Below are 24811 nucleotides of genomic sequence, written 5' to 3'. Positions count from 1 at the left end.
ACCATGAGCAATCTATATTTTCAGTGCAATCCCCATAAAAGATATAATGACACTTTTCACAGAAGTAGAAAACTCAATCTTAAATTTCTTATGGAAGCACAAAAGACCTTGAATAACCAAAGCAATCCTGAGCAAAAAGAACAACATTTGAGGTATCATATTGTCTTACTTCAGACTATACTACAGAGCCATAATAACAAAAATAACATGTTACCAACACAAAAAAGTCACAAAGACTAATGGAACAAAATAGAAGACCTAGACACAAAACTGTGCTGCTACAGAAATTTGAATTTTGACAAAGGAGTACAAAACATCTGTTGGAGAAAGGACAGCCTCTTCAACAAATGGTCCTGGGAAAAGTGGATATTACATGTAGAAAACTGAAACTGGATCCCTATCTCTCACCCTGTACTAATATCAATTCAAAGATCCAAGATCTTAATGAAATATGTGAAACTATTACAGGAAAGAATAGGGAAAACACTGGCACATATACACATAGGCAATAACTTCCTGAATAAACTTCAATAGCTCTGCAAATAAGAGATAAGATTGACAAATAAGACTATATCAAACTAAAGAACTTCTGTACAGGAAAGGAAATAGTCAACAGACTGAAGAGAAAGCTTCCAAAGTGGGAGAAAATCACTGTCAGCTATACATCTGACAAGGAATTAATAATCAGGATTCACAAAGGATCAATATCTCAATGAATAAATTGTAAAATGAACTGAACAGGCAATTATCAAAGTGAAAATGGCCAAGAAATACATAAAGAAAGGCTCAACATCTCTAGCCCTAAGGGAAATGCAAATCAAAACTACCTTAAGATTTCACTTCACAGGTTAGAATAGCTATAAAAATAAAACAAACAACAAATTCTGGGAAGGATGTAGAAGGAAAGAAACTTTTAAGTACTGTTAGTGAGAATGTAAATTAGTGCAAAAAACCTAAAAATAGAACTACCACACATGATCCAGCAATACTGGTTCTGTTCTTATATCTGAAGGAATATAAGTCAGGATAAAATAGAGATACTTGTATGCCCCATGTATATTGCAGCACTATTCATAATAGCCAAGCTTTGGAAACAGCCCAGATACCCTACAAGTGATGAATGGATTAAGAAAATGTGGCATATATGCACTATGGAATACTATTCAGTCATAAAGAAGAATGATGACTGGGGACATGGCTCATCGTTCAGAAGGTAAAGATCATGTTTTCTCTCATATGTAGAATATATACCTAAAAGATATACATAAATCATAAATACAAGCATAATCATATATATATATAGAGAGAGAGAGAGAGAGAGAGAAGGAACATGTTTATAATAGTGAGACTGTTTCAGGGAACTAAGGAGAGGATGCAGAGAAAAAAGAGAATGACAGATGTGAATGACTTTGAAATACATTGTACAAAGATGACATAATGAAACTCACTGAAAGCTGTTGAAAAATGGTAGGGATAGGAAAAGAAAGAGTAATAGAGGAATTTAACCTGATTAAGTTACAATATATGCATGTATGAAATACCATAGTGAAACCACTTTGAATAATTAATATTCACTTAAAAACTGAAGGACAGAAATATAAAGCAGGTCCTGTTTTTCTTGGGGGTGGGTGGGTATTTGTTAGCTGAGGGAGGGTGAGTAGAGATGGTAAAGGGGAGTGAATATGGTTGATGTCCTTTTGTACTTGTAATGAAACCTGTTGAAACTGTTTTAAGAAGTCAGAAAGAGGGGATGAGGAAGAATGATGGAGGTGGTGAATCTAATCAAGATACATTGTAAGTATATATGAAAATGTCACAATGAAACTTCCTTGTATAACTAATGTATGTTAATAAAACTGTTAAAAAATTTATAAAGGCAAAAGTGCTGGAAAGGATGTGGAACAAATGGAACCCCTGCAAGCTGTTGTGGGAATGTAAACTGGTGCAGCCATTATGGAAAACATTGTGAAGTTTCCTCAAAAAACTCAAAACGGCATTTCTACTACTGAGCATATACACAAAGGAAATAAAATCAGCATGTCAAAAAGACATTTACACTCCATTCATTATTCACAATAACCAAGAAATAGAAATAACCCAAGTGTCCTTCAACTGATGAATGTGTAAAGATATTGTGATACAGTATATGCAATGGAATACTATTCAGCCATAAAAGAAAGAAATCCTTTTATTTGTGACAGCATAAAAGGAACTGAGGGTCATTATATTGATTAAAATAAGCCAGGCATAAAAAGACAAGTACCATGTGATAGCACTAATCTGTGGAATCTAATAAACTTGATCTCATGGAAGTTGAAAGTAGAAAAGTGGTTATCAGAAACTGGGGATAGGAGTGAAGAACCAGAGATAGGGAGAGACTCACCTGCGAGAAGGAAGTTCTGGTGTGCTGCACCATAGGGTGACTCTAGATAATAATAATGTGCTGGATTTTCAAAAGCTAGAAGAAAGTCCTTGGAATTTTTTACCCACATAAAATGATAAATGCTTGAGAATTATCTATCTATCTATCTATCATCTATCTATCTATCTATACATATGTGTGTGTGGTGTGTATACACATACACATATATCTACACACATATACACATATATTTTGCCTAACTTACGCAGCATAATGTATACATATATCAAGCCATCATATGGTGCCCAATAAGTATGTACAATTTTACATATCAGTCCAATAGCTTTTACTTTTAAAAAGGGTGGGTACTAGAACTTATTCCTCCTATGGAATTATACATCACTGACTGTCCTCTCCCCATCTCGTCTTCTTCTTCTCTTCCCATTCCTTAGTAACCACTATTCCAATCTTAAATTTTGTGAACTCATCCTCAGAAATATTAAAAATGTGTCAAATATTAAAATAAAAATTTACAAAAGAAAGAACAGGGAACAGAACATTTATGAAAATGGAGGAGAGAACAGAAACAATGACATTAAATTCCACAAATTGTTTAACAAAGTGGAAAAACAAGGACAGGTACAATGGGACAGCCAGCTGGGAGGCACAGCCCTAAGCAACACCACAAAGCACGAGTATCTAATTAATGGCATTGAAATCAACCAAAAACAGAATGATCTAGGTGTATGTTGGTATAATCAGGTAAATGCACAATTGATGCAAGCAATTAGATGTTGGAATTAAATTATGCTTAATGTTGTTATATTTATATCCAATTCAAATTGTGTATAATTAAGTAAACTAGCATAAGAGATTGACATGAGCTGTTTTCATGGCTTCCTTCTTGGCACATTTAATTGAAGGAAAAAAGCAAATGATGAACCACAGCCATGAGATACTACTCTCTCTTTGTACCTGATCTCTTGAAGTCCCTGTGTAACAAAGAACAGTAAAAGTGTAGGGTTCCACTGCATACATATGAAGGTAAACATATCAGTTGGGATCAAAAGGGGTTAGTTTCCAAGGACTTCCATCACTATGAGACTTTTAGTTCTAACCCCTTTACCCAATGTTTTCTTTTCCTGAATCAGGAAAAAGTGAGCAGGACTCCACTCCTTATGCCCTCAGAGTTCTAGGATTCAGAGAACACTGAGAAGTTTTCATTAATAACTTCAATGCAGCTGATTGGCCCTTGCACAAATGACTTTGTACTTCTTTTACGGTACTTGTCACAAAGGTATAGATGGGCTTTAATTGAGACATCCTAGATTCTCACCACTACTAGGTATAATGGAAAAAGAAAGAGCATCAAGACTAAAACATTGAAGGAAAACCAATTCAGTGGCACTTCTGGTCCTGAGGCTTTATTTTGCCAATCTGTAATAATGTGATGAGAAAAATATAGATTTATACCCTTCAGCAGTGGATCACCCAGGAAATGACAACTATTTATAGGAAAAGGCAGAAATGCAGAATGGATGTACGTATGCAGCAGTGGTAGAGTGAATTCTGGGTCATTAGTATATAGAAAGCAGCTATCTGGCCAGCAACTTGGAGTGTGTAAAGAACCATATTCCTGGAAGTATACACTAGAGGTAGTGTAGCAGGGAGGAGGGCCAGAAGAGAAACAGACAGGCTGTGCTCTGATAATGAGGCAGGGGGAAGGGATGGCAAAGCAGAGAGAAACATAAAGAAGGTCACATAACCCTGGGGAAATGAAATAGTCAATGAAGTCATATGCAGCCACAAGTGGGTTGAGCTTTGCTTTTTGTTTCTGTTCCTGCTTGCAAGGGTATATCAGGTGAGACCCCTTTGTTCTCCGGGCTCAGCCTTTAGATACGAGTCTGCTGGGTCTCTGTCGGCACAATAAACATTGCTTCCTGATAAACTGCCTCAGTGTCCTGTATCTCAGCTTGAGATTCCCGCAACAACAGTTTATGTGTTATGAAAGTATTCACAAGACAAGATGGGAAACAGCAATATTGAACGTAGAAACAAAGACAGAATCCCCAGCTGAGGAGGTCAGCACTATGTTCTGAGTATATTTGTGCCCAGTCATCAAAGTACATGGGATTTTAGGTCTGACCCTCTATTCACCTCTGTAAGTCCTGCCTTAGCCAGGATGATGCCAGCAACTAAAGTTTTCAACTACCATAAAGAGTCAGTAGCTAGAAGGGAAAAAACTGATAGCATAGTCAGCTTGGTACAACAATTACCATATGTACTTAACACATTCTTTGTACTACAGGGTAAACATTTTGAGGGCATGGATAATACCTACTTCAGATTGAATTTCAAGAGAATGTGTGCTTATAAATTTGGAAGGTAACAGCACAGACAATTGTGGAAGCTCCTCAATGATAATATCCAGGGCTTCTTGATGAGTTTATGCTATGTTCTAGTCTATAGACATGCTTGTTCTTGGATTATAATCAATGCATCATTGCCATCTGGTACTTCATGGCTAAGCAAAAAACCTTCTCTAAAAAATGAGAAGTCAGTGGTTAAAAAAAATAGCAACTTATGTCCACTGTGATAAAATAGCATGAAATGGAATGAAACTCCAGGATCAAAAAATACCACCTATCATGATTGATAATACCAAACAAAAGAATGATGAAGAGAATGGTATAAGGTTTTTTTAGAGAAAAATAAGTATTCAAAGTAGGCTGGTAGTTAAATGACTTGTTTGTCAAATGCATTCCACTCTTTTCCAACCATGTAATTTTGTTTATGAAGGTCCTTGCTGCCTCAAATTCCTCTTACCAACATTGCTGTGAGAACTTTGCCCACACCTCAGTCCTAGTTCCTAGTCATCTCTTAAATGAAGCTTTCACTGATCCCATAATCTATGAATGATCTCACTATGTTTTTCTTCTGCCACTCCTCCTTACCAACACATCTATATTATCAGTAGCTTCTGTTCTTGTGGTTTGTGTCTCTTCATCTCTACCCATACCACCATTGGTAAGTATACTCATCTAGTTCCAAGAATTTCAGTGCCATCAATAATTAGTTAGCCCCCTTTTTTATCCAACATAGACTTATTTTCCAGTATAGTCAGAGATCTATTTTCATGTGTACTTGAATGTTATAGAAGTCTTAAATTTAACATAGACAAGAGAGAATGTTCATGGTATCCTCTCAAATTATTCTCTCCTGTTGAAAGAAATAATGAGAGAGAAGAAGGAAGGGAGGAAGGAAGGGAGGGAAGAAAGGAGGGAGGAAGGAGAAGGGAAGAATGTATGAAAGGAATGAAGGAAGGGAAGGAGGAAGGCAGAAAGGAAGGAGAAAAGAAAGATGAGGCATTATCTTTGAATCTTCTTTCTGTCACACCACACATCCAATGTTCTCTGAGCAAGTGTCATCAGCTCTATCTTACAAATGATCACAAATCCAATGGAACACTTGTCATCTTTCCACCATCACCAGACCCTAAACCAACATTTTCTCTAGTCTAGAATCTGCAAATGATTTCTCATAGATTATCCAGATTCTACATCTTGAGTTTCCTCCTCACAGCAAATGCTATGTGAGATGATAGTGTTAATTTGCTTGATTTTAGTAACCATCTTACTATCTACACATATCTTAACATAACATGCTGCATACCTTAAATACATACAATAAAATAAATTTAAAAAATTTCAACTAGATACTTTGATACCTCTACTCAGAGCTACTTGGGATACACAATCCCAAATCCTTCATACAACCTATGAAGATTCATATTCTTTGCTCCTAGTACTGTCTTCCAGAGTTGGTTTCCAATACCTATTCTACCCATTTAATTTCCCCAAGAACTGGTCTCCTTCCTTCTTTGGACAACCAGGCTCACTGACTCTTTGGACCTTCTCATTTGTTACTTCTCTTCCAGGAATGCTTTTCCCATACATCCTCCCATAGCTGGCTCCCCCATTTCATTTAGATCTCTGTCACATGGTCCTTTCTTCTGAGACAACTTTCCTGACAGTTCTTCCTAAAAGCTTCCCTCAGTTTCTTGTTACTTATTCTTTTACCATAGTTTATTTGACATGATGTGACTTATTTATATCTGGTAAAGCCATGTATATTAATTAATTAATTTGATATTATCTTTCTAACTCCTTTAGAATATTAGCTCCATTAAGGTAAGATCTTGCTTTGTTTATTGTGATATCAAGTACTAAGGATTGTTATAAGCACAAAATAGGCGTTCAATAAGAATTCAGTAAATAAATGACTCGCAGCATTTTCTTTAAAACTTATTTGCTTTTACTTTTCATAACTACTTAAGAATGCACACATATATATATGTATTTGTATGTGTGAATATGTATATATACATTTAATGATGCAGAAAAATACATTATTACTAAATTAATTAAAAATGAAAAAGAGTAGCACTTATAAGATTCACATTTTAAGCTAAAAAAGGTTGAAAACTGAGAGGTGAAGACTGGAACAATTTTTATAATTTATAGGAAAAAAACCCATTAGCTATCTGATACTTCAATTAAGGAATGCCATCCTCTTAAAAATAAAGAAAATAATCTAAATACTTGAGCAATTGCTGCTGTACTAGGCCTGTGATACAAAAACAATTAGAAGTGAGGAAAAAGTAAAGACTAGAGATTATTACAATAGGCTAGATGAAAAGTCATGAAGCTCTTTTAGACATTGCCAAAGAGATTAGACTAGAGAAAGAAATACACACAAAAGGCACTTGAGGGTCAGTTAACAATACTTGATCACATTGGTCACAAATTAGGGGGGGAATGTCATTGCAAATAAGAAAATCAAAGCAACTTTAAAGTTTTGTCCCTAGATAATGAAGAGAACAATAATGTTGGCAAAATTTTAAAATTAACACAGGACGAACTTGTACAAGTTACACTCTACACACATAGAATTATCACAATGAGGGGTTGGCGTCATGGCTCAAGTGATAGAGTGTCTGCCTAGTAAGTGTGAGGCCCTGAGTTCAAACCCCAGTACCACAAAAAAGGAATTATCACAATGAAATCCCCTTGTATTATTAATGCATATAAATTCAAAAATAAAATAAAATTAAAAAAAAAGTAAGGAAGAGGCAACAATTAAGGAGAAAAAGATAATTCAGTTTTGGCATAGGCATTTTGGATCAAAAAAAATGAGGTAAAAGAAGAAGCCAAGAATAGGAAAAACCAGGCCATGCATAGTGGCTCAAGCCTGTAATCCTAGCTGGCTGGGAGGCAGAGATCAGGAGAATCAAGGTTTGAGGCTAGTCAGGGCAAAATGCTCATGAGACCCCATCTCAACCAGTGGCTGGTCCTGGTGGTGAAAGTCTTTTATATCAGCTATATGAGGAAGCACATAATGTTGGAAGTTCAACCCTCAGTACTGCCAGAAAAAAAAAAAAGAATAGAAAAACAATGCAGAAATAATTATTGTGCCAAAAATTAAAATCACATTTTTAATGATAATCCAGGTTAGGCATGGTAGCATGTGACTCTAATGCTCTTACTAGGCAGGAAGAGGCTAGAAAGACCCTAGGCTCAAGGGCTGGCTGGGCTCCATGGAGAGATACTGCCACAAGAAACCGAAAATAGAAAAAAACAAAAAACAAACTTTGTTTAACATGTTGCAGCTCAGCCAGGCACTGGTGGTTCATGCCTATAATCCTAGCTACTTGGGAGGCTGAGATCAGAAGGATCATGGTTCAAGGCCAGCCTAGGCAAATAGTTCATGAGAATCCAACTCTAAAGTAACCAAAACAAAATGGGATGACAGTGTGGCTCAAGAGGTAGGGTGTCTGCTTTATGAGCATGAGCCCGGAATTCAAACCACAGTTCCAGCAGAACAAAAACAAATCTGAAGATGTTGCATTTTGAGATGATGAGGGCAAGTTGACTCCGAGTTCTCAGAACTGGAGCCGTGAAAGACAGTGTTCCGAAATAAAGACAACATTTTATGATCACTGTAATTGTAACTTGCATAAGCAGCCTAAACTAAATGGTCTTTAGAAAAAGGAAACAATTTACCACAATGTAATTTTCCTATGCTGGATTTCATTATAATTGAACATTTAGTACTGGCATTCTTTTGTTTTATAAAAGGAAGTGACCTATGTAATATTAATTTTGAAGTCATTAAAATGAAATTGAGGGTGCTTGAGTTGCCAGTTTATATTACAATGTAAAAACACATCTAACATCAAATAATGTTTAGCTTCCTTATAAATAAATAATTTCAAGATAAACCAAATTTTTTCTGAGAAGGATGAATCATTTAAATCAACACTATCATAAAGAATTCTCAAGCTCTGAACTGTTTCTTTGGTGTTTTAATAACAACCTTTGTGATGCAGAGTTATAAATTTTTATTTCATGTAGCCTCCATCTTATGACTGACTCCTCTTTAATATTCTTTTCTGGTGAAGTTAGTGTAATGATAAACATGCATCTTTAATTTTATTTTTGTTAAATCTCAGGTGTTTTAATTTGACTAGTAATGCATTTTGTGTATGTTGTTTTATTAGACATATAAAAATCTTGTACCCAGAAATTTCTCTGGTCTCTACTCCCTTTTGTCTCTGCCAATACTACATCCATTTTACAACTTTAAAATGTTAAAAATCAATTGCCCCATAAATGCCATAAATGCAATCTTAATTTATCAAACTGCTTATGTAAAACTGAGTTTCTAAAATGTTTTCCTTCTAGTTGGCAGGTGTTCTGAATAAAAACTCTCATCATTTGCAATTTCACATAGGTCTGTGAGCCGTCATAGCCAATACACCTTACTACAGTGAACCTCCAATAATCCCAAACTAATCCTTTCTTATAATTTGTAAATTCTGAGCATTGTGTAATTATCTTAGGTTTCCATGATGCCCATGGTAACCCTCTCAATCCAGCTATGTTTTGCACCTGAAAGATTTTCAGACACAAAACTGATGGCATACATCTTTTTAAAGTGGAAAGCTAGATAGAGCATTCGTTTTTGTACTAATTATCTATTATTACTGGTATATACTACATAGAAACATAGTGTCAGCTGCTTCATTTCTCCCCCTTTGCTAGGTGAATTTGGAAAGTTTTCAACTCTTCTTGTTACTATTCTTAATTTTTCATTTGAAGTACATTTTAAAATAAATAATGTCCAAAGACTATATCAAATCAGGAACTTACTCCTGAAGTAAGTATTTGTATTAATTGTATATTAATATGTTTCACTGTGATATTTCCATGCTTATAAGATGTTTATAACTCTTTACACAATATATTTGGTGACTCACAAGCAAAGAGTCATCACAGCAATTTCCAAATTAATTTTCTTCAGATTTACTTCTCAGAAACTTCATACACTTAACTAAATAGAAAAAGGAGATATAATGAAAGTCATCTTTCAATCTTGCCACCTTATACTAACTCCTGTGAACATAGTAATATAATGACATAAGTTTGCACAGTCTGGTATAAATGTTTCAACACTATAAACAAAATGAAATCTTTCCTGTGACCTAAATACAGCCTCACCTGCATTAAGTAATCAAGGAACATGCTGATAACAGCAGCAGCATTGCAGTTTTTCTCATATCTGGCAAATCAACATTGGCCAACTTGCTCCTAGTTGCCCCCAGTGTCTGAATCATAGAACTGTTCATATATAGGTATATGGTGCCAGGAAGGTGTAGCCATCTTTGGGAACCTGATGGTAATACCACTTCAAAAATATTCCAAATAGCTCTTGGATTATTATTAAGTCCATTTGGGCTTACCTGACAGCAGGAACAAAGATAGAAAAATAGGAGTTTGGACTGAAAAATATTGTGCTGTGACAATTATTGCTGATGCTACATGAGGAGATCATCTAGGTGAGAAGTATAAATGTGTTAGTCACCAGAAAGAAGATAGTGTTTAAAGCAAGGACACTGGATATAGTTACCACAGTGTACATGTAAAGGGCATAGATAAGATCCCAGGTCCTGATTCTTGGGACACATCAACATTCAGAGACTGAAGGAAAGAGAAGGAACAAGCAAAGAACTAGGAAAAGGTAATCAGTTAGGTCAGAAGAAAAGCACAAGTCTGGAATGAGTCCTGGAAGCAAGGTGAAGGAAATATTTCAAGGAGGAGATAGAGATTAACTCTGACTTGAATGTTGACATGTCAGTAGGAAGGTCTCGAGGCTTAACACTATAAAGTAATTGTTAACCTCTACAAGAAGTTTCAGTGGAGTTGTGAGGGGATGGGTTGATTCAGGACAAAACAGTCACCAGTGAAGAGGAGTCTGAAAAAATAATTTTGAGGTAAGTTTTAGTACAGAGAGAATTTGAGAAATGAGAGAATTACCACAAGTAGATGTGGGCTCAATAAAAGTTCTGTTTTCTTAAGATGGGAGAAATAATGGCATGCTTGTATGCTGCTAGAAATGATCTAGCTGAAAACACTATTAACAAGTATGGTAGTAGGACACAGTTGGTATGGCTAATGAATGGTACACTTCTTTGTAGCCTAGACCACTATGCCACAATTACCAATGAAAAAGAAACAAACTTTTGACACATTTGCCTTACCAAATTGAGAACATAAGTGGCTCATAACTGCGTCTCTTTTTTTTTTCCGTTAAAATGTGTCTACACAAATGTTTACCATTGTTTACCATAATTTTGACCAAAAATGTCACAATTTGATTGGTTACTGTCAGGAACTAGCCTGAAAAAATATGCCAAGCAAATACTTCACAAATGTTTAATATATTCCTAAAGCTCCATAGAGCAGTAGTTTTTCCTAAGATCCTAAATGTTATAGCATCCAGGAAAAGGAACATGATCTTTCAGAGGTAGATGTTACTGAGGGAATTCAGATATAAATAAGGCTGATGTACCTCAAGAAATTGAATCACAATTGTGAGTTAGCAGTAGAGTAGATTGGGATTTTTTTATTTTAAATGCCAATGCCTTGGATTTATCCTTGAAAACGCTGAGGTTTATTTGCTTTTAAAAGAGATCCAGATATGTGAATTTTTATACTCTCCATGGGATTCTAATGGATATTAGTTAAATTCTTGGCATAGATCTCAGCATACATACTCATCCTCCAAGTTCTGAGGGGTTAAGTGATAGGGAATAAAGAAACAATGAAATGAAACCCTCGAGCCTCTCAGGAGACAGAAGTATGTTAGGATTTCCTGGTCGTTAATACCATTTGTCTTAGTAAAAGTTCTGTGAATTCACTTCTAACCAGCTGTGGTATCTAAATACTCTGAACAAATCTGTTTCTTATGTCTCCCCAGGTCTTCAAAAATCTAAATGGAAAGCTTGATTCAAGGACTGTCATAGACTTAGACTATTGAGGATTATCTGTCCAGCTTGTGATAGAAAGTCATGTCTATTTTTATTACCTAGATGAGCAGGAGCCTGACCACAGAAGTGAAGTGTACGTGGGGTTTTCTAGCTCTGGGTATAAATGGAATGCTTTAATTTCCTGTTTCTGTCTCTTTTTTCCCCTTTATATTACTCTAACTCCTTCTGGGCCTCCTTTAGAGTATTGCTTTTTAATTCAATTCTTATCTTTTTGTTTCTACATTTATTTTTTATTTTTCTCAATCTTTTTCTTCATCTTGTGGTATCTTCTTTCACTTTTCTTTATCATTATGGCCAATATCTAGAACTAGAACAGAAATTAGACTCAAAGAATGTAACCTATTAGGAGCTCATGAGAATAATTTGGAAAGCATTTCAGAAAGAACACAGGTGTTAAATATTATACATCAGAGCAATAAAACCTGGAAAATAAGTTCCATGCACTGTGCAATTACCCAAAATAAACCGAAGTGAAAAATCACCCCTATTATATATTCATATACATTTTGAATTTACCATTTATTTACTTAATAGAAAATCCTATTGTCTGACCCTATTGAAAATGATCTGAAATAGTGGGCATGCTGTGTGGTGTGAGGCACCAGCAAGCCCTTAATGCAGGGTACATAATGCACTCAAAGCATAGTCAACACAAGGACCTTTTGATTTCAGTGTGTTTATAAATATAATTCAAGACTAAAGGAAAAAAAACATGCAGTACCATGTACAGTACCTAGTTCTCAATCTTATGTGTACATTAACTTAGTACTTGCCAAATATTAGGAAATTAATGAAGCTCTATTATAATTCTTAAGATTTCAGATCAAAACATTAAAAAAAATTTTTGCACTCTTTAACATATCACATCTTTATAATAAGTCTGACTTTTCAAAAAAACTGATTTGGCGTAATAAAAAATGCCAGAAATCCGCAGTATGAGTTAATCCATTAAAATAAATTCATTTAACAGGTTGACTGCATACCAGAAATTACAGGCACCAGCTCATTTAACATGAAGCCAAACAATATAAAAATGATTCTAGAAGACAGAGAAAATTGCTAATTGAGTTCTACAGAGGAATTTGTCCTCGTAACGCCAGTAGAGGTAACCGTTTCATCCTTTGCCAGAACTGTTTGGATGCCACACTGAAATTATGAAAATATTAGTTAATCAGCAGTAAGTTCAACACACTAGTCAACTATTTTCCATCTATCATGATTTGTTCATTATTTTAATGGTAAGTAGACTTTCAAAATTTGGTCTCCCTAAACAAATTTTGTAGCAGTTTGAATTTAAACCTTAAATGAGATGGCTAACAATACTATTTTATCCATATAATGTTATTTTAATGTGCAATACAAAATATTTTCCTCTTCAATAAAAAGATCGTACAACAGGAAGGAACCTTCCTTATTTATTCTGTGCTGTTAGTTTAGTTATTGGTTTCCTTGACACATTGTGAGTTTTACCCCCCGAAACTGGGGCAGTGACTGTACACAGAATGCATTTGATAAATGTTTATAGCAGATACAAAAGCACTATTCTATTTTAAGTTTTACTTCCCAGATATGGAATATAAAAATTTATCTAATTAATCGTTCTCCTCTATGAGTAATCCTATAACACGATCTCAATCTCGGGTTCCCCAAGATTTATATGATCACAGACTGTTTCTGGTCATTCTGTTTGATCTGAGAAGTATTTTAAAAGACTCTGTGACTAGGCAGGCAGTGCACCTGCAGTGTTAGCAATGGAGAGGTAACCCTCCCGTTGTCTAACTGTGGAACAGCTTCACGCTCTGTGTACATCTCTATATGTGCCATGAATGCAATTCGGTTTATGAGCTTTGAGCCCGTAAATTTCCTGAACCTAGAGTTTAAAAATTTATCTACCACATCACACATTCTAGAAAGCTTCTGTGTGATCTAAGAACCTGTGACACACATTACTCTTGACTAAATCTTTGTGTTTCTTTTTTATTGCTGTGTAGCAAGTTATAAATATAATAGCTTAAAAAGACACATTGTTTATGTTTCTGGGCATCAAGAGCCAGTCATAGCCTGTCTGGATCCTCTGTGAAGGGCCTCGCAGACTGAGAAACACATTCAGTTAGTCCGTGTTCCTTTCTAGAATTAGGAGTTTTCCACCAAAGTAAATGGCTGTTGTTAAAATTTAGGTCCACTCCATGTAGTTATATGCCTAAAATCCTGTTTTCTTATTGGTTGTTGGCTCTGGACTATGTTCAGCTCCTGGCTGTGTGACCCTATCACAGATCTTCTCACAACACAGCATCTTCTTCAAAGCCAAGAGAAGAGGTCCTCTCTGAAGGAAGAATCCAGATTAATTTTTAAGGACCTTTACCTGATTAAGCCAGGCCCACCTAGGATAATCTCCTTTCTGATTAACTCAAAATCAGCTGATTTGGAACTTTACTTATATCTGAAATATCCCTTTGCCTTTGTCATATAACATAACAATCACAGAAGTGACATCTCATCATATTCAGAAGTCCTACTCACACATTATGGAAGGCCAGAAATCTTGGGGACCATCTTAGAATTTTTCTTACTACAATCATACATTCCTTTCAAATACCCTTGTTTCCCAGGATACAAAAGTGCGTAGTCACATAGATAAAATATTTAAATGTGTGTTAGTTTACTTTAAAATGCTACATATATTTAGATATGTATACTGGTATGGGTATATAGATATATATGTTTGTAAATACATACATATACATATGTGCATTTATTTTCCTTCTATTTCTCTTTCTTTCTACTTGTCCTTCTCTTCTTCTCTCCTTCTCTTCTTCCTGTTAATCTTTTTAACTCAACTAAATACCAGAGAGAGTTAATTTATATTAATTTCCAAAAAGCTAGAGACTTAATCTTGATTATGAGAAATTTGGCTGATGCTTTCAAATCTTTTGAAGAAAGCATTTTCGGGAACACGGTGGTAGGCTATGTGTTTATGCACTACAAATGAGATGGGGTTTGCTTTTTACATTGAATAACTCTACAGAAAAAGAAATCAATGCATGTTCCTAAGTGTTCATGATGATATAAAGAAAAATAAGCCATCTGTAAACCAATTTCCTTAAGGAAATTAGGGACATTTTTAGAGAATTCATAGCAAAGTGAAATAAGTTTGATAGAGCCAATTCTTCTCTTTGTTCAATAAAAAGCCCTGTTTTAAGAAACTGCATTAAAGTGACTTTACTCAATGTATTTGTCTAATGGATTTTCTCAAATTTGCACAGTTTAAGAAAATAAAATGAGTGAACTGTAGAGATGTTCATATCTAATCAGAGATTTAAGTCATTCTGTGCATAAACGTTCAGGATTGAGAATCTAAAGAAAGATTTTTCAGGATGCTTGTTTTGAGATGGTAAGAAAAAAAAAGTATACACCATAAATTTGGTTGCTGAAAGACTCAAAATAAGAGCTACCACTCAAGGAAGTCTGGTAAAGGCCACTTCTTCCATTAACTAGCTCTGTCATTTAAGACAAGAACTTACTTTCTTTGTGGATGCATTCTTTTTTGTTTTCTTGTAAATTTTCTTTTTTTTCTTTTCTCCTTTTATTTTATCATTTTTGCACTTACTTACATGTGTATACATTGTTTGGGCCACCTCTTCCCCGCCCTGCCCCTGCTTCGGGGTGGAACCTGTTCCACCTTCTTGTTCTCGATTTTGTTGAAGAGAAAAATAGGAGCTAAAAAGAAAGACATATCATTTTTGCTAGTGTGAGATAAAGATTCCTAGTATTGCTTCTGTGCACTTGTGTATTGCAACTCACATTGGTTCATTTCTACCAGACCTCTTCACTACTGTGGATACATTCTTAACAGAACTAACTTCTGTACTTCTCAGGGTTATTGTCATTAAGCAATATGACTTTCCTAGTTATGTGAACCTGATAAGTTACTTATGCAAGTCATAACTTGGATTTCATCACATGGAAAATAATAGCTACTCTCAAGGTAACGCTAAGAATTAAGCAATTTATATAGGAAAAGGGGGTAATCTTTAAATGGTCTCCATTATTAGGGTTATAAACTTAAAATATTATTAAAATGAAAACTATTATTATAATAACCTAGATTCTAATAGATCCCTTAGCAGGAACAAGGAATGACTAGTGAAATTTATTCTGCATATGCAAGAATACCCTGTAGAGATAATATATTTTCACATTCTCTCACCAACATCATTTCTGTACCTCAAATCCAAATTGATGAAGCCAGAAAGTGTGAGGAATGGGTAGAATTTACCTTTTCTGAAATCTAAAATTATTCAAAGTAGTTCTAAACATCTGAAGTTCAATATTATTATTTATTTCTTCAGCATCCATTAGTCTATTCTGTACTAATCTTATGATACAATGTAAAAAATAAATGTTTTACAAAACTTTTCCTCCAAAAAGGTGTATTTCTAAAAAATATTTGGTCATGTATTCATTTTTTCTATACCACTGTTACCTCATGTATAAGATGAGTAAAGTCTGTCTGTACTCTAACATTTTGTTTTCCATAATGTACTACCAAAGAATGTCTTTTATTGAGAAGGAATCAACCTGCTGTTGAAGTTTTCCAAAAAATATGATTTAGAAAAATCATTTTGATGGTGCTCAGGGTGACCCTGTGATAAAATAATAGATAACATATTAGGTAATAGTCAAGTATCAAGGGGCAGGGAATACATTCTGAATCTCTCTGCTTGACCTTTCATTCCGAAGTGGTTTCATATGTGTATGTTCATCTAGAGAACATAAAAGCTCATGTAAACACCTTCTTGAACAAAGTTGGTACTGAAGAAAATGAAGGGTGTGAAGGGTTTCTGCTCTCTCACAATCACACTCAGGCTGTAAATGAAAACAAAACTCAAACTGAATTATGTACATATACTTCCATTTGTAAGTCAAACCCTTATTCTGGCACAAAAATATTTACACAGCCTTTTCTTGTCAACCTGAAGTCCCAAGTCCCTGACTTTTTTTTTTTTTTTGAGGTATGAGAGTTTGAATTTGGGTCCTTGCCCTTGCTAAGCAGGCTCTCTATAACTTCAGCCACATCTCCTCCAGCCCTTCTTGCTTCAGTTATTTTTCAAATAGGTTCTCATGGTTATGCCCAGGCTGGCTTGGACTATGACTCCCCTATTCATGCTCCACAGGTAGCTGGGATGACAGACATGCACAAAAGAGTCCAGTTGGGATAGTTGAGATAGGGTCTCAGGAATTTTCTCCCCAAGCTGACTTCAAATTATGATCCTCTTGATATTTGCCTCTTCAGTAGCTAGGATTATAGCCATGAGCCACCGTGCCCAGCCCAGGAACCTGGCTTTGCATGGTGAAGCAACCATGTTTTACCTACAACATTTTAGAGGTATAATTGAGTTAATTAAATTTTTGACACAGTTAACCAGACTATTCCAATCATAACTCATGAGAATCATGTCTTGAATGACACGCTGAAAAGTGAGCTGGAAAACTTTTCCCATACTTGATTAGCTTTTACAAGCAGTGATAGGAAGTCTCACATAGCTAACCAAAGTGCACATGTCCAATACATTTAAGTGTGCACATAATTTATAGTATATCCATTACGCTATTAAAAAGTCACTAAATTCGCCACTGAAATACCTCTTCTGGTATTTCAGAGACAGTGATGGCCAGAACTCTGAAGCTGCCTTTAAATTAAAAGCTACTGCCCCCATGTCTGTATAAAGTACTCCCTGTTAGGAAAACAAACTTCCGTTGGAGAGCAGTTGAATTAATACATACAAAATGTGCTATGGCTTGTGCTGAAGTGTTTTAAAGCATATTTCCAGTGTTATAACACTCAGTAGTATTTATCCAACACAGACCTTTCTTAGAAACTTCAGACTTGGCATCAGTTGTGGACTAAACATAATCAATACCTTTAATTGGTTTCCTGTTACTGCCCTTAGCCCCCTATAGTCTATTATCAATCCTATAGCCAATTGTGGCTCCTTTTAGTAGAAATATAGAGCTGTTCAGAGTAAGGGTCAGCTCTTATCATCCCTATATCTGAAGTACAAATGATCTTCAGCACTGAGCCCTCAAGTCCTCTGAAAGATTTTATCTTGTCCTAACCTCTGCCTTCTCATTGCACTCCAATCTCAGGAGCTACGCCAATGTGTCTTCAATAATGTCAGCTCTACATGTCCACTGCGAGGCTGTTAAACATAGTTTCCCACTACCTGGCATTCCCATTCCCCAGATGAATGCTTGACTTGCTCCTTCATCTTCTTTAGGTATTATTTCTACCAATGTCATTGTGTTAGTTTCCTGTGGATGCTATAGAGAATTGTCACAAGCATGGTGCATTGTGCCTTAAAACAACAGAAGTTGATTCTCTCATTATTCTAGAACTATGTTTTGCTGGACCCAAATCAAAGTGTCAGCAAGGTCACCTTCCCACAGGGGCTTTATAGGGAATCTGATTTGTCCCTTGTCTCTTTTAGCTTCTAGTGAAGCTGGACTGGTCACATGACACCAATCTGCCTCATGGTCACATTGCTTCTTGTTCTGCACATAAAATCTTCTGTTTCTATTATAAAGACATTTATTGTAACATTCAGCACCCACCCAGATCGCACAGATAAACTCCCCATCTCTAGGTCCCTAATTTAAGATAATCAAGAAAGCTTTTGCATTAAGGTAACATTTACAGTTCTGGGGATAATCTTAATACCTCTTGGGAAGCCATTTGTCATCCTGGGATTCATTTTCTCAGAAAGGTCTTCCTATGTTATCACCCTTGACATTTTAATCACCCTCTTCACAACTCTTCCTCTCTTTATTTCTTTCCGTGCCATTTATCACCCAATGACACTCTGCATTTTACTTATTTCTTATATTATTGCACTCCCTCAACCAAGATATGAGCACCATAAAGGCAGAGTGGTCATCTCTACTCATGTCCCTTTCCTCCACACACTGAACAGGGGCTGCCACATGGAAATCCTTTTATGAATACCTTCAAATGAATGGATGCAGAATGAAGGAAATGAAGGTATTCAAGCTACTTTCAAATTGAATGGAAAATATGGGAAATAAAGTGAAAATGGCTCCTCTAAATGTTTTTTCAGATCCCAACTCCAGAATATGTGGCTATATTACTTTATATGGAGAATGACTAGCACCTTCTACTGTAAAAGCTATGATTAAGTTAAGGATCTAGACAGAAGGAGCTTGTTCTGGCTAGGTACTAAATTAATCACTTTTATCTTCTAAGAGAGGCAGGGAGCAAAGAAAAACACATAAAAGGAAGCAATGTGACTGCGAAGGCAGCAGTTGGAGTAATGGGGCTACAAGTCAATTGGCAGCATCACCAGAATCTGTAATTAGCAAGGATCATGATTTCCCTAGAGCCTTCAAGAGGGTGTGGCTCTGCTGAAGTCATGATGATTTCAGACTTCTGGCCTCTGGAACTGTCAGGTAATAAATTTCCATTCTTGCATGCCAGCCAACTTTTGGTAATTTTTAATAGCAGCCCCAGGAAATTAATGCAATATAGGTGTTTTAATAGCTTCTAGTAATACATTTGATTTTCAAAGGAAGACAGAATACAAATAGCTATATGAACCTTATTTTTACCTTAGGGAAAATAGTCATATATTGAAAATTATACCTGGAATCATTATCCAGGTTCTTATTATCCTATTAAGAGTACAAACTTTGCAAAATTTCTATGTTTCAATTCTGCCTCTATGTAAAAGGATTTTAGGGAATGTTAGTTGACCTCTTACCTCAATTTCCTCACCTGCAAAAAAAATAAACTAATGCTAACATAAAAGTAGGCCTGGAACTAAAGGAATTTAGACTTATCTAAAATCTTAAACTATGAGAACATACACTGTCCTAAGAAACTGATGGGATAGACATTGTCACATATTAATCATGGGAATGAAATGACTACAAACTCAAACTTGATACTATTTATCAAATGTATAATTTTAAGGCTAGTGGAATGGTCAAATAGTAAGAGCACCTGCCTAGCAAGTGTGAGGCCCTGAGTTCAAGCTCCAGTACCTCCAAAACACACACACATACCAAGCTGAGGAGTCCAATGTACAATTTTACTTAGAGTTTTGAAATAACTTGGTCAAGCATTGCAACATGGGTTTAATGGCAGAAGCCTGAAAACCTACATTCCAACAATACAGGCCTGGTTAAAGTAAAAATTATTCAGTCAGTGGACTACTGTGAAAAACTTAAAAAAAACAAAATTCATGCTTTCAGCTTTGATAATAGGAGAGAAGCTTGTTGTTAACCACTGAGAACCACAGAATGATACAAATAATATCTGTACACAAAAGCCTAACGTACACAACAGTTAAAAGTTGGCAACAACTAGGTGTCCATCAATGAATGAATGGTAAACAATATATGTCAAACACACTCAATGAAATATTATCTGTCCCTAAAAAGAAATGAAATTGTGTTACACACAAGAGCATGGATAAACTATAAAGACATCATGCTAAGTGAAATAAGCCAGGCACAAAAGCACAAACATTTCTTTATTTCACCTATATGAAATAATAAAGATAAACAAATTTATAGATACAGAATACAGATTAGTGGTTACCAGAGGCTAAGGGGAAAGAGAATGGAGAAGTGTTACTTAATGAGTACAATGTTTTGGTTTAGATTTTGAAAACAGATAATGAGGTAGTTGTATAATATTGTGTATGGGAATGAATGCCAGTGAATTGTACATTGTGAGGTGCTGGGTTGAAGTAGACACCATGATTTTCATCATTATTCCTATATCTCCATACATACTCAACAACAGACATTAAATACATACTTGTCACCCCATCCCCCTTCCACGGCCCATCTCCCCAACCCTCGCCCATCATGCTTTCTTTTCTTGATATCATTTAGTTCAAAAGTTTAAGAAAAAAAGGAGTAGTCTTGGCAAGTTGTAAAAATATTTTAAGGAAATTTCCAATTAAAATTTGAGCAAATAGTTCATCATACAATATGTGTGAACTAGACAGATATTTTGGGAGAGACATAATTTCTAAATGTAGAAGTCATATCAATGAAGGTAGTGCAGAAAAATGGATATAATATTGAATAAGCACTACAGAAAACTGTGATGTATATCACAGTCAGTCTGCTAAGAGATTGCAAGACAGAAAGAAATCCTGTCCTTTCATACAGCCAAGCAGGTCCCAAACTTTCCATACATGTTCTCAAGAGAAACTATAACCAGCCCTCAAGCAAGAAGAGGTCTTGACAACACCATTTGTTACACATAACTCATTCTGACTTTAACTGGTAGCTGAGGTGACCATCTGTTAACTAATTAGCTTTATCCAGGGGGAAAACAAATTCCTCATTTCTATGTGACAGGAGGAGGTAATTTTGCAACTTGGAAGATACCCACTACTGTTACTCTCCATCCTTCCCACCGAAGGTGGGAGTAGGACACTGTCATTGTTAATGTTTGCATTTCAAAGAGATAGCTCCTAGGTTCTCCAGAATACTTTACTGGGACATAAAATTGACAAAAGGCCTATCTAGTGGTCAAAAGGATATATATACTTTTCAAAGAGGTGAGAGAGTACTCATAATTACACATTTTCTAAAGTAAGTAAAAGGAAGGAAAAGCTCTTACATATCTTAAATTTGTTTGTCCTTATGATATGTAATATATAATATCTCACAGAAATCATAGTATATTTCTTTCTAGTCATTCGTAATATGTCTACATGTATGTACCATCTTACATTTTACTTACCCATTTCATTATTCATTATTGCTGAATATTATTTATTATTTAAGTATTTATTCAGGCTTTTCCTCAGTATTCAAAGCCTTAGGTAAATCCTAATGTGAATGGTTACTTCTGTTTTTGTAAAAAAGAGTTAAGAAAACAGTGATTGATAAGTGACTAAAGGTTTAGTTTACTTTTAGGACCTAAAAAGTTTTTTTTGTTTGTTTTTTCTTCAGTTAAAAGCATCTAACCCGGCAGAAGAAAGGAGGCACTTGCTTGGTATGAATTATATTTTTATACTGATTCTTTAATGAAATATTTGTCTCCTAATGAGATCAAAATCTACACAGTAAAATAATGTTGCAGGATTGTTATAGATTGTTACTATTTGTCTGAATAATAACATGCAAGCTATACACTAATGGGACACAGAAGTGGGAGTATTTAAATTGACCTGGAAAGGCCAAGAAAAACTCCACAAAGCAGGTTAGAACAGTTTAGGCTGAGGAAGGAGCATGAACTCAGGAGTGGTCTTGTGGAAAAGTCTTCCATATCTGGGCAATGGAACACACATTCCAGAGGTGGTGTATGACTATAGATACCCTGGTATACCAGGTACAGAATATCTGGGAGTTGATCTCAGGAATCTATGTTAATGCCATTCCATTTTTATTTCAAGTTTGGGAGCCATTGCTTTAAGAAATTGTACTAAGTGCCCAGTGCACATGGGAAGTAAGAGAGGCAAGCAGAATAATGAAATGCGTTGTGGGATGGATGGATGTAAAGAGGCTGCAGACTTGTCATTAATTTCCAGCCACTCTGGGCATTAAGAACTCCAGGATATGGGAAAAAGAAAGAAAATAAGAGGGGAAAAGAAGATTGAGAAGGGTTAATTGAGGCCTTCTTCCTCCCTCTCCCCTACCAGCCAGAGGCAGTTGTTTCCACTACTTTAACTGTTTTCTGCCCTGGCAAGAATTTAGCACAATTTATTAGAAAAGACGTTTCCAAGGAAAGCATCCTGCTTGCAGCTGTGAACATGACTGCTATTCTTTGAGTCACAAAGGAAACTCTAGTTGCTACTTCAAAGAAAAAGAATTAAAATATATGTTTTGGAAATGATGGGGAAGGTATATTTTTCTTTTGTAAATCTTTGGTATTGATTATGTAAGCAGGGAAATATAAAAGTAGGATATTTAGGACAGCCAAATATACCTCCTACATTACCATTAAGAGTAAGAAATCTATTACAAATAAAAGCACAATATATTTAATGATATACAAAAAGCGTTAAAGGAAGACAATGACATTCCGACACCTACCTATTGAAGACACTTAAGATTTTTCTAAAATATGTTTTGAGATAAAATGGCTTCACAACTTGCTGGACCACTAGCTGTTACACAAGGCTGCTAATTACAGAGTTTCTCAACTGTTGTTTGGGGCTGGGTAATTTTTGACTGTAAGGACCCCCGTTCATTGCAGGATGTTCATCAGCCAGCCCTGGCCTCTATGCATGAGATGATAGTAGTGACAATAGCCCAGTTGTGAAAACTAAAAATGCCAAGAGACCTTGCCAGATATCTCTTTGAGGATAAGGTAAATAACACTGCCCTGGTTGAGAACCAATAATTTGTTGGTAACATGTGAAGGCAAGATATTTTTCAAAATTTCAGTAATTTATATTCCCCTATGTACAGGGTCTAAGTCTAGCCCAGGTTCAATTTATCAAGTTTATGTCCACCAAAATTGCACCTAACTCCAGTAATGTCAATATGTGGTGAAAAAAATTCTATCCAAGATAGATCATGAAGTTGATGGTTTCACCTGTTTCAAATTTCTATATTCATTCTTGCATAGAGAGTACATCAACGATTCAACGATAGTCACCTTCTTAATTCACTTCTTTTACCCTCCCCTTCTCATATGTGTGGTAGAAAGAAGAAAAATAGGAGATGAACCAAATTGGACTGTAATGCATACAAACATAGAAGTGCCACAAGGAAACTTCCTGTGTAGCTATCTTAAACAAACCAAAAATGTCACATTTCTTCTTCTTCTTTTCTTATACAAAATCAGAGAACAGGAGGGCAGAACAGGTCCTGTCTGGAGTACTGAGGCAGGGGTGGAGGGGATTGGTAACAGTAAGAAGATGAGGTGGGGAAATGGTGAAGGAGGGTGAGTATGGTGCATATACTGTGGACACATGCGTGTAAATGGAAAAATGTTATCTGTTGAAGCTATTCCAGGAATGGGAGGATGGGGGAGTGAAAAATAGTAGAGGGGATACATTCAAGTGAGACAAATTGCAAGAACTTTTATAAATGCTACAGTATACCCCAACCCAGCAAACAACAACAAAAAAGATCATGAAGTTGAAGCTTAAAGATTTATTAAAAGGATCATAAGCAAACATGTCACTTATTTCTTCCTAAATATTAAATGGTACTTAGTGTCCTTAAGAGTTAACATACGTCACAAACCATCATTATATATTCCAGTCTATGCCAGAGATTGGAGATAAAGCAAAAATATCCTTGACATAAAAGTTCCCTGTATCCCAAAGACCCTCACAAAACATCAGAAGACTGGGTCTTTTAATTCCAATGCTGCTGATTCATAGGATCTCACTTGTGACCCTGACCAGTCTTTGCAAAATTCTGGATTAATTTCCTCAGGAGTGATTATCCTTGGACCTAATGGTAAATTTGGCTCCAAAAAGAGTCACAGAATTGAGTAACCTCTAACCATTTTGAGTTTGACTTCTACAGATCTCATTTCAATTTTTTGCCTCTACAGAGTCTTAAATCTAACATAGTTATTTAAATTTGACAGTAAATACTGGCACCTTCCCTAGTGTTCATAACTCCATTTCTAAATGTGTTTTCTGTGGCATATGACTTGGGTAAAATTTATATGTTCTATATTTACAGAAACAACTCTCCAACAGTAAGGGGATGTTTAAATGAACTCCTCCATATCTATCTACAGCCTCTTTAAAATCATGGTTTCGAAGAATATTTAATGGCATGTTTATGGTATAAAGTGGAAGTTATAAAAGAAAATAGGAATCATATGCAGTACAACCTCAATTTTATAAGTATATACAAATATAATATTTTAAAGCATTTTATTCACCAAAGTGACAAATACTTCAATTCACATATTTATTTTAGATATTTTACCTGTCGTCCTCAAAGCCTGCATGCCAGAGATGAAGAAGGAGCCTGCACGTTCAGAGCAAGACAGACCTATTGCCCTCTAGACAATTCTCTTGACCTCCAAACATGGGACTAACCTCTGCATCCCA

The sequence above is a fragment of the Castor canadensis genome, chromosome 1, assembly GCF_047511655.1.
Source record: "Castor canadensis chromosome 1, mCasCan1.hap1v2, whole genome shotgun sequence".
NCBI lineage: Eukaryota > Metazoa > Chordata > Mammalia > Rodentia > Castoridae > Castor > Castor canadensis.
Note: the sequence above shows the minus strand (reverse complement) of the source record.